Here is an 18203-nt window from a genome sequence, read left to right on the forward strand (position 1 = left end):
GTAAGGATTTATGGTTAGGTATAGGTTTAGGGTTTAGGGTTAGCGTTAGGGTTTATGATGCATGGTTTTGCAGCTCCGGTGTCAGCACGTGTAGTTAATGGTTTAGGGGTCTAGGGGTTTATGGCTTAAAGACTCCCCAGTTTAGTGTTTTAGGGTTCCGGGGAGCTACTTTTGCACCATTACACCTTACACCACACTTTCACACGTATCATAGGTCCATACGCAAGATTTGGTGGGGTTCCGGTGCTTCGGTGATCATTCTCCCCCTCCTCCCCCCAAAAACAGCGGTATGTGTGCCCCGACGGGTCTACCCCCTAGATTTCTTCGTGCGAGGGTGCACCAATGTACTTTTTCATTCTTTTATGTTTGTTTAGGACATATACACATTGAGAACCAAGATTGGGACCCTTTGGCAAAATATACCCCGCAGCTAGAGCCAGTATCACACGATCGAGGGTGTGCCTGATCTACTGGTTAGGGTTAGGTGTAGGGTTAGAGCCAGAATTTAGGGGGTAGGGCTAGGGTTTAGGTTCAAGGTAAGGATTTATGGATAGGTATAGGTTTAGGGTTTAGGGTTACAGTTAGGGTTTATGATGCATGCATAGGGGGTTTGTTGAAGTGTGAACATCCTACATCAACCATTTCAAAAAAAAAACAGCCTAGATCAACACTTCTCAAGTTTGTGGTCAATCTCAAGATCCGTCGGATCAGTTTCTACACTCAGTCTCTCGGAGGTGGTCATAGGGTTCGGGTGTGCGTGCGTTTATAGGGAGTGAGTCTTTCTGGACTTTGCAGCAGTGGTATGAAAGTGGGGGCGGCAGCACATGTGAAGTTCGGAGTCTTACCTTTCAGGGTGAAAACCTGTTTGGCCTTAACTAGTTGTGCATGGCAATGTTCTTGTTGAAGGCATTGTTTTGAGAGCGGAGACTATCTTCAGGGTGAAAACCTAAGATCTTTGATCGGGCGACGAATGCGCTGGTGCACTGTTCCTTTCCTGGAGGCGTCGCTTTTGACGGGTCTAAAATTTCAGGTGTTGTCTTGATGGTGGATGTATTGTTCTTACTAGGACTGGGATACTGTAACGGGACTTTTATTTCTTAGTTTTTTTCTCTTTTTTGGATGTGTGCATCCGTAATGTTATTAAGGCATTGCGTTGTTGCAGACTGGGTGTAATTGATATCTTTTGATATTAATACATTCCCTTTATCAAAAAATATGTGAGCGTCTATATATGTACTAGGTTTCGCAAGAAAAAGTTTGTGGACTAATTTGTGAATATGTTGTGCGAAATTCGGAAACTGCAAATGAAATCCGAACTCGAAGGAGCCTATTGTTTTCAGAACTTTAAGAATAGACTTCCAAAAGGAAAACAGAAGAAGAATTATAGAGATAGTCAATGATATATTACTAGTGTGTAAAATCTCGCTTTCAATTTTTGTATCTATTCTAGGCTAAAGAAAAATGACAAAAGATCTGAGATCCAAGTATAGAGAATAGTGCACAACTCAAAATTATTAAATTTGTCAGATTTTTTCATTTTTGTTTAGCCTAGAATGTAAAATATTTCACTGTGATATTTTTCACACTTGCAATATAAAATGCTTGTATCCATATTTTTTTCAAAAAATTTGAAACTTTAAATTCTGAGTTTTTAAAATAATTTATAATGAAGGGCTCCATGCAGCTTGGCATCCATTTGTCTGCACTTGGACGAAATCTCGCAACCTATGCTGAATGTAGATCACATGGGGACCTTCTTCTAAGTTTTTTTTTTTTTTGAACAAGGTCGTCAGGTGAGAACACCCGACACAAGCTGCTATTGATAATCTGGATTACAAATTACATTTGAATCTAGGAAAATGCAAAGAGGACCCTAGAGGAAAATTGAAACGCGATCAAGTCCTCCGATGTCCTCCTCCAGATCAAGCTCCGACCAACAGACTGCAACCTCATCGCCGAGAAACTAGCCACTTGGAGACGAAGCACAGGAAGCGCCATTGGCGGAGCAGAGCAGCGGCGGAGTGACAACCCTACTGTCTTTTGGTCCGACGCGACGATAACACGTCGGAGAGGAGCTCCAGAACGATACTGCCACCGGCATCAATCGACTCCCGCTGCCCAACCACTACCACGGGGCTTGTTGCAGCGAGAGAGAGAGACAGCAACGACGAGAACTGCGTCAGCAGCAAGAGGGAGAAGAACGGCTGCACAGCACCTCCAGCCCCCTCGCCTCCACGGCCGGCCAGGCCAGAAGGAAACCAAGCAGTCCACCTCCTTGCGCACCTCCCCCGCCACCATGGCCGGCCAAGGAGGCAAGGAGACAACCTTCTCCTCTGCTGATGACTCCTAGGCGCCTTATCGGAGGGCGCTACCGTCGACGAGCTCCAGTCCAAGATCCTCCATGGATCTGGAGGGAAGCCGCCGGCGACGGGCCGCCTGGTGCCGCGCCGGAGCACCAGAAAGGCACACAGCCCCTGCCACCTCCATATCAAGCCCTTGACGGCAACTTCAACCAATCCCCCTCACCACCAAGGCCGGCTAGGAGCGGGAGAAGAGGCGGCAAGAGGAGCTTGAGGGAGACGACGGTGGCCTTATTACGGAGATAAGTCGAGGTGGAGGCGCCCTGAGCTCCGACCGCCGGAGCAGCGAGGAGCACCACCAGCCACGGCCCGCACTGGATCTGGCCGAGAAACCAGGCTTCAACTCCAAACCTAACCGGCAAACCGCCAGGAACTACTCCTAACCTAGGCTAACTACTTCGGCGCCTCACCTCCGCCACCTCCGGCCGGCATCGCCGCCGGAGGGGCTCGGGATCGGGCCGGTTTTCTCAGAGGCTCCTCCGGGTACTGTAGCAGAGAGAGAGAGAGGTCCCTTCTTCTAAGTCTTACCTAGCTAAATTTAAAAAAAAAAAATCTAAACGCCAGTTGTGATACTTAAATTGTGACATTCTCATTTTCTTATATGTTCCGGAAACAATGCAAATGGCCGTATAGTTATGCTATCTAACTAAAATTGCGTGTAAGTATGAACTCAATACAAAATTTTATTTCAAGATATAAAAAAGCATACGAATATGAGGTTAGCGGGCCCTTACCCCACTTTATGTGATTAGAGCGGAAAGGGCCGGCCTTACCATTTTTAGGCCGCTGTTACCATTTGCATTTCCGGAACCTAAAAAACCTTCTCTAGCTCTGAAATTGTAAGTGTTTGATTGATGCTTTGTCCGAACAAATTGATGACATGTTTCTAAACCATACTTAGTTAGAGCATTTCCAGTAGTAACCGAAAAAGTAAAAACCGAAAAACTGCAACTCAGTCTCCTGAAAACGTGAGTTCGTTCGATTTTGGCAGTCGCGTAGAACAGAAACCGTAAAATAGGAACTAGAAAAACGAAATTGAAATTCTCGCGGGAGAACACATATACAGTAGACGATAGTTGTTTCTCCGATTGAGGAGAAAACTTACATAATTCGAACTAAAAATCTAAATTAACTAAAATCCACAGCTGCGCGAGCTAATTTTACCCAAAATTTGGCCACGGGGGCCTCTACGCGCGGCGGCGGAGGAAGACGTGTGGAGCCCCTAATCGGCGTCAAGCTCGACTATTTCAAGTTTGACGCGGCGGACGCGTGCCTCCCGGTGCGTCACCTCGTATTCACGGACCTGGCGGACGGCGTCCGCCTCCTCCCGGTGGAAGCGAGCTCGGGCCTCCGCTGATATGGGTTGCCCGATCTTCTTAGTAAGCACGGTGGTGATGATGATCACGGGATGAACACAACCGCGGAGATATACGATGATAAAGTGGATGATAACTTGTATGACGTTGTCGAGTCTCTCGATCGATCTCTGTCAGCTCTCAACCCTGCAAGATATTCGCAACTCCACACACTTGCGCACGTAGCCGCCGACCACAAAGCGGTAAGTTGCAACCTTCTAATTCCCAATGAAACAGCAGATCACACAAGACTTTCAGGGGTTCAACACCAAATCAATGCAATATGGTGTAGAGATTCAATAGAGTTGCAAAGCAATCAACTATGAACTAGAGTTTATCTTAAACGTGGTCTAAAACTAATTTGGGGGCATCCTGGACACTTATATAGGGGTTCAGGACGACCAGGGGTCGAAAAGTTACATAGAAAACCGACCCAGATCGGATCTGGTCGAGACAGACTCGGAGTCGGCCTCCGGTCGACCGGGCCATCCGGTTTGGACCGAGTCTGGCGCCGAGTGGTGACCGGGCTACGGTGCCGGGCTTACTGGATAGTGCCCGGTTGGCACAAGCGCGGGTCCGGTCGGCGCCGGGCTCGGCCGATCAGGCGCCCGGTTGGACCAGGCCTGGGACCGGGCGCACCGGCGTGGCGGCCGGTCTGACCGGGCTGGCGCCGGCCTAGACTTCTTCTTCCCTCGCGCATGCCTCTCTCTCCTCCCTCACGCTTCCATGGGATGTCTTCATGTCCAGCTTGGCCAGCTCCATGTCCAGCTGCTCCTCTCCTCGTGCGATGCTTGCTCCTTCTTTATACCTGATCATACATAAGTGAAAGGACTTATGCAGTATAAAGTTCTCATCGATGAAAGTATCACTTAGAAACAAGTTCACATGTTGTTTCAGTAGCTTCGCACGAGCTCGTGTCATTGGTCCAATCCTAACTTTATTGCCTTGGTGTCAGAAATTTCTACGGATGTGATGCTCTGGATGGATACCAGTAAGCTCAACCAGTAATTCTAAGTAATGCAATAACCAGGAAAATCTGAATCACGCTAAGTACTGTCCGTCGTTTGGAAGGAGTGAACTGTACATTTGCATATCTACTGGTAAGTATAAGGTCAGAAGCAAAGTATAAAATTAAGTTAAGGACATCTGCATATTTAGTAACATCATTACCACTCATAAGGGCACAAAAGGTACAGAGATAAACCATAATCAGAGGCAAGTATAAGAACATTATTAGAACACCATACAAACTAAACAACCTAGGTTAGTAGAAGGAGCAGCCAAAAACACAAATGGTGTTAGGGAATAGGACCTAAGGTGCCCAATAAGTTGTCTCTACATTGAATCGCTCGTGTCAGTACAATAGAAAACAGCGCATCAACGGGCCACAGAACATTCAGCTTTTTAACTAAACAAAACAAAACATGCTGAGTTCATAGACACTCTTCTTATGTAGGATATCAAGGAATGTGTGAAGGAAGCCATGTGGTACTGTCACGTGGACAGAATCACCCTGCAGTGCAATAAACAGGCACTGAACTTAAGAGTGCACCTGGTTGTCCGCAAGGACCATGCGATATTCCTTAATAGGCCCCTGATCAGTGCCACCTCGATGGTACCACAGCCAGGACACTCTTTCACAGATAAACCCGTCAGCAACACGTGGGTGGAGGGAGCGAAGAGGCGTGTATTTCTCCATCTGGGCATGAACATGAATACATACATTTAGCAAAGGAAATGCATAAGATTATGTGCAATATGTGCAGTTCTTTTCCGGAACACATCCTACATCATAATAGATTTTAGTAATATGACAATACATTAGTAACAGAATGCATAATATCAATACATAGAAGAATCTGCATACATAAACTGGAGTTAAAGGGATTAGCTCACCATGGTTCACTGTCATTGAGCACTTAAATAAGTGTTCTGGCATTAACAATGCTTATGTCATTGCTTATGTCATTGTGCCCTCTCGTGCCATCTCCAGTAGCCAATGCAATACAAATCAGCGGCGCCGATCCTCAGCTTGGTGTCCTTTCTAGTCTCTTCGGTGAATCTGTACACAATTCACAACATTGACTGTAAAACTTAGAAATGATTTTAGAAGATAGAAAAAACTGGAGCTATTAGTTGATTTCAGAAGTAATTCAACAGAAAAGTATGAGTCTGTACAAAAATCACATCAACATGGGCTTTACTGAAAAATATCATCCGATGCATGTCTTAAATACACAGCCAAAAAATGCTTCCCCATGACGAATCCCTCGTATATTTATCAATGATAGCTTGCATGGGTAAGTCACATAACTGAGAGAGAGAACATATTGTACACACAAGTCACATAACTGAGAGAGAGAACATATTGTACACACAAGTCACATAACTGAGAGGCAATGTATGTACATGGAAGCTATTGCCAACTGCAGCTAGATAAATTTCAGAAAGAAGAAGATATTTAGTAAACAACTGGAGCATAAATATTACATGGATTAATCCCCTTGCCAAAAACAGCCACATAAGAAGCAGGGCGGAGTTACCGAGGAGGAGCAGGTGGACGCGCAAGACTCATGACATGATGCTATACCGCTTCAACCCTGGCCGACAAATGTATAATAAGAATCGGCACGGAGGATGAGAACACATAACACCTTCACAAATGTACTCTATGCTTCTAGGATACCATCAGTTCACGAAATATCAATATTTTCTGCAATCAAGTTTCGAGTACTTAAATAGATAAAACTGGCAAATGATCGAATGCAAAGAAAAAGAGGAAGAACCAGTGTCCGAAGTTTTCCAGGGTTGTGTGAATCATTCACTTGATGTCTCTAGTACTTAAGATTCATTTTGCCTAATTGAAGGAATGTCAAAAAATGGCAATAAGTTATCCAGCATGCCTACATGGATGTCCATATTAGCACAATGAAAAAATGAAACCTGATACATGCCAAAAAAGATGAAACAAAGTACTCCGTATGTAACAAAATCACCTTACTATGACTAGGAGCATCTTGAGTTTGTTTCTCTGCCTTGTTACAGGCTTTCGATTGTATAGCTCCAGATAAGTTTGCATCCTGAAACACAAAAGAAGTTCCTAAAATACAGGGCAGCGAATCAAGCTCATCATTGAAAAAAATAGTAACACACTGTGGCGGCTAGATAACAGTGGTCAATAATAGGGCAGGTTGGCTAGAATGATGGGCCTCATTTAGAAGTATCTTGGAAAACGAGAAGAACAAAGCGAGTTAAATAAATTTCCAGGTATCCTATCATAGGTGTCGTCATGTGAATTGGTTGATATTAGTACCTAGCAGATAGGAAATTTATAGACTCAAGTTTATTTGAAGATGGACATTACATGGTTCGTATTTCCCTACATTCTCAGCCCCATCGGTTATACCATAACACATCTGCAATGTACTAACCATTCCATTAAATGGTTAGCAGCTACAGGGATAGCACGACACCTGAATCCATCCTTTGATTATGTCCATGCATGCCACGTCTATGATGCATGAAACCTAAAATGAAATTTTGACGGGCATAGTTGGAAAGAGTGGAGTGTGGAGAGGGATCCGAGAAAAGGATGGTACCTGAACTTTCTGAAGGGATGTGAAGAAGACAGTAGAAGAATCCCTATCTCTGCAACTGAGACATCCTTGAGTGCTTCTTTATCTTTGTTTTTGTTTCCAGAGAATATAAAACCGCAACCCAGAGATAAAATGCACTTAGTCAGGTAGAACACATCATCAAGATCTGCACTTCATCATCCAGAGCTTGTTGTGGCGTGAAATTTATAAGAAAGGGAGGTCAAGATGTCGTATAAATTGCAGCTGAAATCAAGGTACAACTCAATGAGCTGCAAAGAAAATCCGTAAATTAGAATCGATATTGACCTCTAGGGACAGATGCTCAAGTTGTAACACAATCAGTTCAAAACCACAATTAAAAGTAATAAAGATACACTCATGGGTTAAGTATGACCCAAAAGAATGAAAACAACAACTTCTACAAAATTTTGATTACGAAATTATGACAGGTCCTACATATTTAAGACGTGATTTAACAGCAGGTCAAAGTTATTATCTACAAATTGCTGGTGGTTAATAAATATCTATTAGTTAACAGTAAAATGTAACCAGCTAGAGCCCTGCACAGCGATTTTGCGTTTAGAACCGTCCGATCATGCGCGTGGATGGTGTAGATCATTCCCGCTTAGACGAAACGTTGTACTTGCCTGTACCGACCATCAGTTCCTGTCAAAAACTGGCCCAAATTTACTTGGGCTGCTACTCCGCGCACCGACCTGAGAGTTCCCTGGTTAGTTGGGCCCAAATTCGTCGAGGCCGTCATGTACTTGAGGCGCTCCGGTCCATTTCTGTCTGTGAGAAAACCAAAATGGCCCATACAAGTGAAGATGCGGTCGATGCAGAGAGGCAGACGAGGCGATGACGGCCTCACAGAGTCGCAGATCAATGCCTCAGGGACAGGTGAAGCGTTGATGGCGATGATGCGCCGGCGGCGATTGAAACCAGCACTAATGCAAGAACCGGCAGAGATGAATGGAGGGACGTTACTTTCTCGTCGGTGTATATACGCTTCGTCGCCTCGGGGGCGAAACAAAGGGCCTCACCGCGTCATCATCATTTGGCAATCACTCCTTGCCTGTACGTCTCTCTCACGGGGCAACGATACTGGCACACGCACACCCAACTTCCAAGCTTCTCGCTCTCACTCACAGGATTCGTTTTTCAGGTTTAATCTCTCCATTTCTTCGTGTCATTTATCTGATAGCCATCGTTTTTTCCTAGGTAGTAGATCTCATGGGGTTGGTGCGGAATTACGGATCTGCAATGTATTTGGGGAATTCACTCCTCCCTGCGTTCTTCCTATGGTTGGATCATTCCATTAATTGGATCTTAAGGCCCAAGCTTTAAGTATTGGATTGAAAACAGGGAGGCGGGTGTGTACATGCCAGGTTGTTGCAGCACTCGAGTTTGTGAACTTTAACCAGGGGCTGTGTGATGATCCAGATTGATGTTGATTCGTTGAGTACCGGAGGCAAGTATTTCTCACAAGAAAACTAATAAATATAATTACTATCCTACATTTTGGCTGGGTCATGTGGGTTGCAAGGAGTGAAGGACTACCTTACAATATAATGGTGTGATACTAGCATACATGATAAAGCAATTGCATGTTCTTGTTGCTCCGTTAGCTTTGCCATCTGTTGGCGATGCAGCTCATGTTTTGCTCATTAGCCTATTGTCACCCTTATACGACGTGTTTTTGAATTGCTGATTAGTTTCGCTAAATTTTTGGTTATAGCTTTCAGCATCTTTACCAAAAAAATCTTGTTAACATGCTCCTTTTTTATTTATTTAATACAACCATAACTGGAATGGAACAAAGGGGTTCTCAGTTTGATGCTAAGCATTATGATTTTAGGACAACAAGATGACCGAGTGGTTGCAAGTTATTTCTATACCAATTCGATTAATCCTTTGGAGTCTATATGAATCTTTTTGTCCTCTTCTGTAGATTCAGATTCTGTGCTTCTTGCATTAATATGCAGGAACTAAGTTGACACTATGGAGTTTTTAACTTCTGACATGAGCCTCTAAGAGAAGTAGAGAACTGAAGGTGTCCAGACTCGTTCGTTTCAATTGTTCAACAATTTATATGTTGGGAATTTTACAAATACCAAGCAATCTGGTATTTCTCATAATGCCCATTTAAATACGGAGTGTTTTTCATGTATTATGTGTTTACTGAATTTTGTATGAAGTAACTTATTGTTTAGTAATCTTTAAACTTTTGAGGTTATATAGTATTCATCATTAGCCAGTGAGAACAGAAGTTATTATCGTATGCCTTTCGTAAATCAACCATGTGGATTAGCATATTCATCAGATTAGAGAATATAATGCTTCATCGTTGCGATTACAGGGGATCAAGCTTTTTGGTGAGCAGTTTTTGTAGCTCGAGAAGCTCCAAACCCATCGGATCTGTCTCCCTCTCTTCTTTTTCTCTTACACTGGAATGATCTGTAATCTACTAAGAAAAAGGGTCCGAACAACTAATTTGAGGAGAGAAGAAAGTACAAGGTGCCAACAAATCAATAAGGGTCCTTTTGTTATAACATACCGAGTTACAAGTCTTCCTTTCCATTTTCAGACTGTTAAATGCAGTTTTGTGTTTATTTTGAGGGTTCTGAAATCTAGCCAGCCGCAAATTGATCATTTAGCATATGGTTTCGTGGTTAGAGATCAGGGTGTTCAGCTGGCCTACCTGTGTATGAGTGGTAGGTGAATCGTGCGGATAAATTGGAAGGGTGTTATCCGCAAAAAAAATGTTGGAGAAGTCTCATCTATCTAACAATGTATAGCTAACAGAAGGATCATTCCCTGTTGGTCAATGCTTAACTCATCATTTAGCAATGCAGGGATATGCAGATTTATATGGGTATAATGTAATGTGTACTATCTTTGAAAACTGTGGTGTTGGTAACTTGGTATCACGGCCATGTAAAAAATGTCTATGTTCTGACCAAATTGTAGAAACTATTTTGTATATTTTGTTTTCTTTTTTTGCTATAGGTGATATTTCTTATCCAAAGTGTCTACCATTAAGTCATCTTATATATCGCCCCGCAGCCATCCTATATATCGCTCTTCTTATGCACTTGAAACGATATAACCATGTTTTGGAACTGCTCTCTGTCCCTTTTTTAAACAGTTTTATTTTATAAGTCAGGTGTACAATGTGCTTTCAGTAATCAGCATATTTTACAAGGCAATCAAGCAAATTAATTGAGAAAGTTGTGGAGCCCGATGTAGGTTTTTGTCTGAGTGAACAAGCTTAGGCATGTGAACGAGCCGTGGAAGGACCATTTCAGCCCTCGGAGCTTTCGAGGAATTGAAATATGAAGTGTTTAAACTCAGATTTGAAGTTTGGGGCATCTACAAAAAGGATCCTCTAAACTAAGAAAAGTTGTAGATGTGAGCATATGAGCAAGTTTCATATGATAGCCGCATAACTGTATCCCGGTTGTTTAATACTATAGTAAAGTTGTAATCACGAACTAAAGATAACATTACTGAGATACATATTTTTCAGGTATTTTTTCATATTATTATAATTATCATTATTATTTTTATTGTCAGAAGATGGGCGGGCGCAGCGAAGCGCGCTCTAATGGTCTAGTATACATCAAAATGCAATCAGAAAACTACTCTATGTTGTTCATGTGATCATGTCTGCTCCAAGAGTGAAATTCACAAAGTAAACATGTATGCAGAAGATAGAAAAACACCGATTACCTTTTTTGCAAAAGTACTTGACTACCAAAACGTGACCTTCATATTAAATTTGCATGTAATTAAGTCAAATAGCTATACCAAATGGAAAATCTAAGATACCATGCATCCTGCATACCTATGGTAGTGTTCTACTTCTTGCACTAGTGGTGCTGGACAGTATTGGGTGGCAATGGGTCAGACCTATTTTTTGGAGATGATAAAAGAAGAGGATTACAAACTGAACACCAGGGGTACCAATATACATAAAAGAACACATGGAATTACAGTTACAGGGACAAAGTTGATCTCTTTCTTATTTTTGGTCATAATCTTCAGTTAGTGAAAACTATCAGTAGTGGGTTGGTCATATCCATACCAGTACGATAGGTTATTATCACACAATCACTAACCAACAAAACAGAAGTCTAGAAAGAAAATTAATATAGTAGTAGTAATTGAGAAATTATTGGGTGAACTCACCGATTCAGTCATAAATTTCTGGTCCTTGATTCTGTTTATACCGAAACATAATGCACACATATTCTGAATTCCGATGGTGTCACAAGCTCAGCACGCGCAACTCGTCGGCTGCACTGCACATGAAAAAAGGCATTATATCGTGTTCAAGTCATACTATCTACAACAAAAATAGTAAAAGCAATTGTACAGCACATGACCAAAGCATTATATTGTCTTCAAGTCATACTATTACTATCTACAACTAAAGTAAATAAAAGCAATTGTAATGCACATGACCAAAGAATTATAATGTGTGAAACTAAAATTCCATTCTAGAAAACAAGAAAATTGTAAATATAAGTATTTACTCCACAATGTATAAATATTCGAATAAATATGTACATGACCAAGGGGTCATAGTCTACTAATATGTCATCTAGAACAAACATTTTGGAACAAACATATGTATTTTCTAACAAAAGCAAAACAACTTCCTCACACCCGCACTTACCTAATATGTTATTTAGCACGAATGGTGGTTAAATCATGTGTATTAGTTCATGCAAAGCGTGCTCTACCTTTAAAACCAAAACCTTCCACAACCCAGTCATAGCCATAATCCCTTTTCTTGATCGAGACTTACTCTCATGACGTAAGTCTCTATGCATCTGTACCAAATCATTGTAGAAATTAGGAATAAGAGCCTAATGAATCCGAATGATAAAAGAGCCGGAAGGGGAAAATGTCTCAACCTACAGATCCGTGGTGAGAGCAGCCACAGAAAGTTTACCAACACCCAGATCATCCAAGACAAACACAGCAAAGACAACAGGAACCTGCGGAGATGTCAAAAGAAGAATCAACACAAACAAAAACATGAAAAGGGAGTAAATTAGTTAATCAGCTGAATAAATTGTGTTAGCCCACATAGACCAAAAGAGAAATCTGAAAATATATTGGTGTGCTTTTCATAGGCATAACAACAAGCACGTGCTATGCACCAAAATCACAAACCATAGCACCTAGTACATTCCCTCCATCTGCTGAACATTAGAGACTCTAATACATGTAAAAATTGTTGTGAAAGAGGAGATCAACCTGCAGGTGGGGTTCAAGGCCCCATGAACGACTAGGGCAGGAGCATGAGCATGAGAAGAGGGAGCTCCTGGAACGGGTGCTAGAGCTGAGAGCATGAGCGCACTTCTTCCCCACCGGAGCATGCCTTCCTTGATCCCTTCCTCCCGTGGTCATGCCCATAGGCCAGCAATAAAGAGGAGCCCCGGATTATTTACTGCATGAGGAAGAAGAAAAGAGGCAGTGGGAGGTGGGTGACCTTGGCTAGGACATGTTGCAGTTGGAGCCTCCGTGGGCGCTGGAGGTGGTGAGGGGCGGCACTGATTTGAGTGGGGCGCTCCTCCTCGAACGAGAACGCCCCGGTGGGGAGAGGATGCCGGAGGAGAAGAACGAGCGGCGGCGGCTAGGGTTTCAAGCTGACGGCCACGGAGGCTGCTGGCTAGCGTCCTCTCATGGTCCTCGATCTCGCGCACTGCGTCTTGGAGCAGAACATCCACCGTGGAGGCCCTTCCGCTCAACAACCGCCGCCGCGAACGCCCACATCTTCGCATCTGCGCGCAGTATACAACCAGCGCCATGGAGGGAAAAGGAGGAGAGTCACCCTGAGGATAGGATTTGAGGGATGAGGGGCCGCGCAGGGCAACCTCCGCCTCTCTCCATCGACGAGAGAGAGGGCCCGCCATGGCCGGCGAGACCATACCCGCCGGCGAAACGCAGATCGCCACGCACGGCCCAGACCGTCCTCCTCCACTGTGAAATGAAGATGGAAAGACAGTTTTGCCGCTGGTGGGCATGGAAATTACTGGGGCAACCACCGCGCGTTACTGTTTGGGTCATTGAACACTCAGTCGCTGATCTTTGGGTCCCGCGAAAAGCAGGCCTACAATCAGCAACGGAGCGGGTATATCACGGAGGGTGAAGAGATGTTGTTGGAGGGCTCTATGGCAACGAACGGCTCGGATCACGTGAGCAGTGTCCAGCGACGGATCGGACGGTCCATAGTCAACGATCTGGAAAACGGGCGGCCCACCTTCCGCCACGTCACCTGATCCGACGGTATGAAATCAAGTGCGTCACCTGATCCGACGGTCAGAAATCAAGTGCCCTGAATGGAGGCCCTCAGGTGCAGCAATGTTTAAAACAGATTGAAAAAGCAACACCACTTGCAGCGCTAGCTACTGAACACCTGCACCTGGTCGGTCAGGTGAAGCGAATCTGGCTCATGCACGTCACTCCTCATTCTATATTTGCCACTTGGGGGAAATCGCTAGGTTATAACAGCTCACTCTCTTATTTCAACTTTTAGTTTTACTTGGATCGCAACGATATCAATTTTATATATACACCTAATCCATATATTTGTTAACAGTTTTCCGCCAAAGCAAAATTAATTTCGGGAACTAAAAGCAGCACTTGTAATTATGGGGGCAGCTGAGATATTATATAGCTAGGATTAGGAGTGTCTAAGAGTGGAAGCAAACAAGTTAACTAGTGGCAACAGTACTAGTACTTCTAGTAATGTGAAGTGAGCAGCATATATTTGTATTAGCTAGGATTAGGAGTGGCTAAGAGTGGAAGCGAACAGGTTAATTAGAGGCAACACTTGTTGTAAGCAAAGTGGGCAACGTATATTTGTATGTGGCAGAGGTATATGTTAATAGCTAGGATTACGAGTGTCTAAGAGTGGAAGCGAACAGGTTAATTAGTGGCAACACTAGTACTATGTAAAGTGTCTCGTATCATTAGTTGGATAAGCATTCTCGGACCACTTAATCAGACTAGTCTATAAGAAAGTGAAAACACTTTATTTTAGATATTCTATATGTGAACTTTTGGAGCAACGTTGTACCAAGTTGCAATGCATTATAGAAAGTCTTTGGAGTTTGCCTAGGTGCATTGAACATTCCTGCTAGGCATGGTATGCGACTGTGTACGCAGGCAGGCTAGACAATTCATTGTTCCGAGGGCATTTGTGTGCACGGTTCAGCTCTTCCATCCGTCTGTTGTACACCATATCTTCGGGGTGTCATTGCTAGCCAGTGAGGAAGGAAGACCACCGAAGAAAGCTTTGTGTGGGCGTGTACATACTCCCATGTCGTGACACTCAGCAAGAACATAAGTATTTAGCTAGATAAAGCCAGAGATACAGAGAGCGTGCTAGCTTGAGATCGATATGGAAGGGAGCGTGGCGACGACGATGCTTCTCGTGGCAGCGGCGGCGGTGGCACTTCTGCTGCTTCCGTTGCTGCTGCCTCCTCTGCCGCCGCCACCGTTACTGCTGCTGTTCGTCCCTGTGGCGCTCTTGTTAGCGCTGTTGTCGCTCGTCTTCCTCCCCAGTCGCGACGTTCGTCCTGAGCGCGCGTGCGACCGTCCGTGGATCGATCCCAGCCATCCGACAATGCGTGCACGCGGCCAGGCGATCGAAGCCGGGGAGATGACCCAGGAGACCGATTCATACCGTGCAGTGTACCACAAGTAAGCCCTTGATCAGCTAATCGAGCTGTGTAAGCTTTCGCGACCTAGTTACTAGCTTGTGCATCGGATCCCATTGTTGATTATCCGTGTTAATTATTCCATAAAATATGGTTCGAGGAAGTGCAGATTGTATATGCAAATTTTTGCATATGCAGGCATGTTACTGCTCTTGCACAATGAACACCGGGGTGTGGTGGACGAACTGAAGTACCAGTGCACGACCGATGATGATCAATGAAATACTACTTTGCTAGATGAGTCGATGGAGCAGGTCTAAATGTGTGGGTTATTTCGCATGCAAGTTATTCTCATTTCATTCATTATACTTAGCTCTAGTGTGAATGACAGTCCACTTATGGTTGGATGGTTAGGAAGAAGGTGGTACCTAGCCTACCGGGAATCAAATCACAAGTTTAACACTTTTTTGGCTCATAAAAAGATAGAATTTTTTTCCAGTAAAAGGCGATATTTCTATCCATTGCAAGACGTATGTGATGACTTCGTCAAACGTAGGACCCGAATATAATCAGTCCCCTAAACTACATATCTCAACAGTGCTCATAAAGATTAGAGTGTGCGTGTGTACATTTATCGAGAGAAATGTATATATGTATGTGTAAGGATATGTTCTGTTTCGTCCGTTCAACCATTTTAATTGGACAGTCCAAATCCGTAAAACTGTGCGCGCACACCCCAAGCCAAAACAGGGATACCGTCCTAGGTTTGTTGAGAATTCTCCAAGCAAACTCTCAACTAGAACTTGTTTGTTTCCTGACTAGTTGCTTCTGTCTGAAAGCTCACCAAAACCCAGGCCACTTGGTGTGCCTTGATCTATCAACCATGTTGGCACACAATTAGCTGGTGCACCATCCAGATGCATGCATCGGGCCTGGCAGCAAGGTTTTTTTTTGTCAGTAACAATTTTTTACTGGAGGGCACCGGAAAATATGGTAACCGCGAAATCTCGGAAATTTCAGGTTTTTCTCGTCCGAGATTTTTCAAACAAATTTTGAATTCAATTTTTTTTGCATCAAACAAATAAATATCTAGCATTAACTTACTGTGCTCGAATTGCAGCTACGCCTCGTTTCCAAATTTTTTACGCAAAACTCAGATTAACTAGATAAAAAGATACCATTGCGCATGGCTGAGTACTCAATCTCCCAACCTGACGAACCCCAGACAATACGAAACCACCACGCCACACTTTGTTTTATGGATAATCTAACTTACGTTGCCTATTTCACTTAATACAGTAAGTTATATTCAAACGTATCCGAATTTTTTTGCCGGTATCATCATTTCTCGGTGGGTAGCGGTATTTCTGGTTTCCGCCGATATTTCGAAAATTCTGGCCGAGAAAAAAACCCTGCCTGGCAGTGACAAGATTAACCCAGCAGCTAGCTGCCCATGCAACTAGATGATGTGTACTTTGGTTTGAACTAAAGCTTTTTTTACTTCTAGGCGGTTTTATTTTGCATTTCTTAAAACTCATGTACATATGCTCCCCCAATCTTGATGAAAATGACACGCAAGTCTTTTGCGTTTCCTGGGGAAAAAAGTATTTGAACAAGAATTTGCTTTGCCTATGATCATTGTCCACCCACAACAACAAAAAAATGTATGTGAGAGAGCTGAGCTAGAAATAATGATCAATGTCCGTCAACTTTCTTTTTGTGATTCGTACTATACATTTTGAACCTACATAAACCAAGCTGTGCATGGCACATCTCCTCCTTGGCTCTCTCTTCGATCTGGACTTATACATGATTTTGTCTTCTTTCTTTGTAAATTTATATTAGACAATGCTAAATGAGGGAAAGGACCCTGACCTAACAGTTCCCTAACCTCGCTCTCCTCGTAGAGCTGATCTCCCACATAGCCAACATCGGGGGCGCTACCCGGCAAAGCTCGAGAAGCGTGGTGGCGGCGGTTCTGCTCCTCGGTTGCGGCCTGATTCGACGTGGCAGAAACCGCTAGGACCAGCCACGGCTAGGTAGCACTGCAACGGTGGCTAGAATGGCCCATCTAGTGGAGGTGGGCGGCGAGGTTATGGTTGGAAGCCGAGTTTGAACTAGGCCCAATTGGGCTCGGTCGGGCCTCATTTCAAAAGCTGCTTCCTCCCTACTCCGACGTCGAGATGGTGCTCTTGAGCTTCACCATGAAGTTTGAGGATGCTGAGGGCTCTAGCCCCAACATGGCGGTAGTGGCTGCCTCCTCCTCCGGAGAGGGGCGGTAGGATGGTCTCGACAGCGAGTGGAAGAGGCGCGCGTATACCATTGAGAACCGAGTACGACTCAGGTCACGGCGGGCGATGGTAGCTTTCACGCGCCGTTACCTTGCTGAGGCATAGCCATTGCAGCCCGTATCTACTCACTCTACCTGCTCCAGGAGAAACCCTAGATCTGGAGATCCCGGATTATACGATGGCTGCGCTTTCGGTGTTGTCTTACCTCTTGGAGGCATAGTTTTTGGAGGAGCGATTTGTTGGTGGTAGCAAGTGGTGGATTTGTGTGCATCAACCGTGTTGATGATGACGAGTCTCGGCGGCGTGGTGCAGCCAGGACTAGGCGGCATACATTATGTTATGGACTCGTGTAGGGAGGAGGCGTTGTATGGTACCATGGTGGTGTCGACCATAGGCTTGGCAAGACTTATGCGGATCTCTGTCATGAAAATGGACTAGATGTTTATGGCTTCTAAAGCGAATGCATGAGGTGCTCGCTAAGGTCTGCTAGACCGGATGAGTGCTCTTGTTTCCGCCATAGGGTAACTCGGTGATGACCATGGTATTTAGCTGCTGGGGAGTTGTTTCTGTTTTTAGAGCACAAAGCCAGTGTCGGGTCTTTAGGTGTTGAATGGTGCCTTTGATTTTCTGACATATGCTTTTGATAAGATTTTGTTGGAAAAAATTTAAATAAATGCTATGTACATATTTTCGACACAGAGGCCATGGGTTTCATCCTCCATTTCAAAAATAGATAGTGCTAAATGAATGTGTTTATCGGTTGCATTTTTGGTTCTGTTTAGGAACCTAGTCCAAATTTGTGAAAAGATGGTTTTCGGCATATACATTTTCGTTTATCCTAAAATCGACCAAAGCATTGTGTTGCCTTAGATAATGGGCCAGCCAGTTTTCTAGTCGTGGCCTCGTGGGTACGAAGCTCTCCTAA

The 18203-nt window shown here is 44.0% G+C and overlaps 2 long non-coding RNA genes across 10 annotated transcripts; both read right to left on the reverse strand.

The window, feature by feature from the left end:
- Positions 1-4868: 4868 nt before the first annotated feature.
- LOC124665473 lies at positions 4869-5674 on the reverse strand. The gene is made up of 2 exons (XR_006990578.1): positions 5612-5674; positions 4869-5414 (listed from the first exon to the last, which is right to left on the reverse strand). It is a non-coding gene; the product is annotated as an uncharacterized LOC124665473 (long non-coding RNA).
- Positions 5669-13141, reverse strand: LOC124665472. 9 transcript variants are annotated; one of them, XR_006990571.1, is made up of 10 exons: positions 12827-13141; positions 12580-12715; positions 12234-12317; positions 11993-12149; positions 11503-11610; positions 11159-11223; positions 11044-11079; positions 7315-7580; positions 6259-6795; positions 5669-5777 (listed from the first exon to the last, which is right to left on the reverse strand). It is a non-coding gene; the product is annotated as an uncharacterized LOC124665472 (long non-coding RNA). The 9 variants fall into 9 exon arrangements; XR_006990577.1 differs by lacking the exon at positions 11044-11079 and having other exon boundaries at positions 5670-5777; positions 6206-6315; positions 6502-6795; XR_006990576.1 differs by lacking the exon at positions 11044-11079 and having other exon boundaries at positions 12238-12317.
- Positions 13142-18203: the final 5062 nt, after the last annotated feature.

The sequence above is a fragment of the Lolium rigidum genome, chromosome 6 (genome assembly GCF_022539505.1).
Source record: "Lolium rigidum isolate FL_2022 chromosome 6, APGP_CSIRO_Lrig_0.1, whole genome shotgun sequence".
NCBI classification, from domain to species: Eukaryota; Viridiplantae; Streptophyta; class Magnoliopsida; order Poales; family Poaceae; genus Lolium; species Lolium rigidum.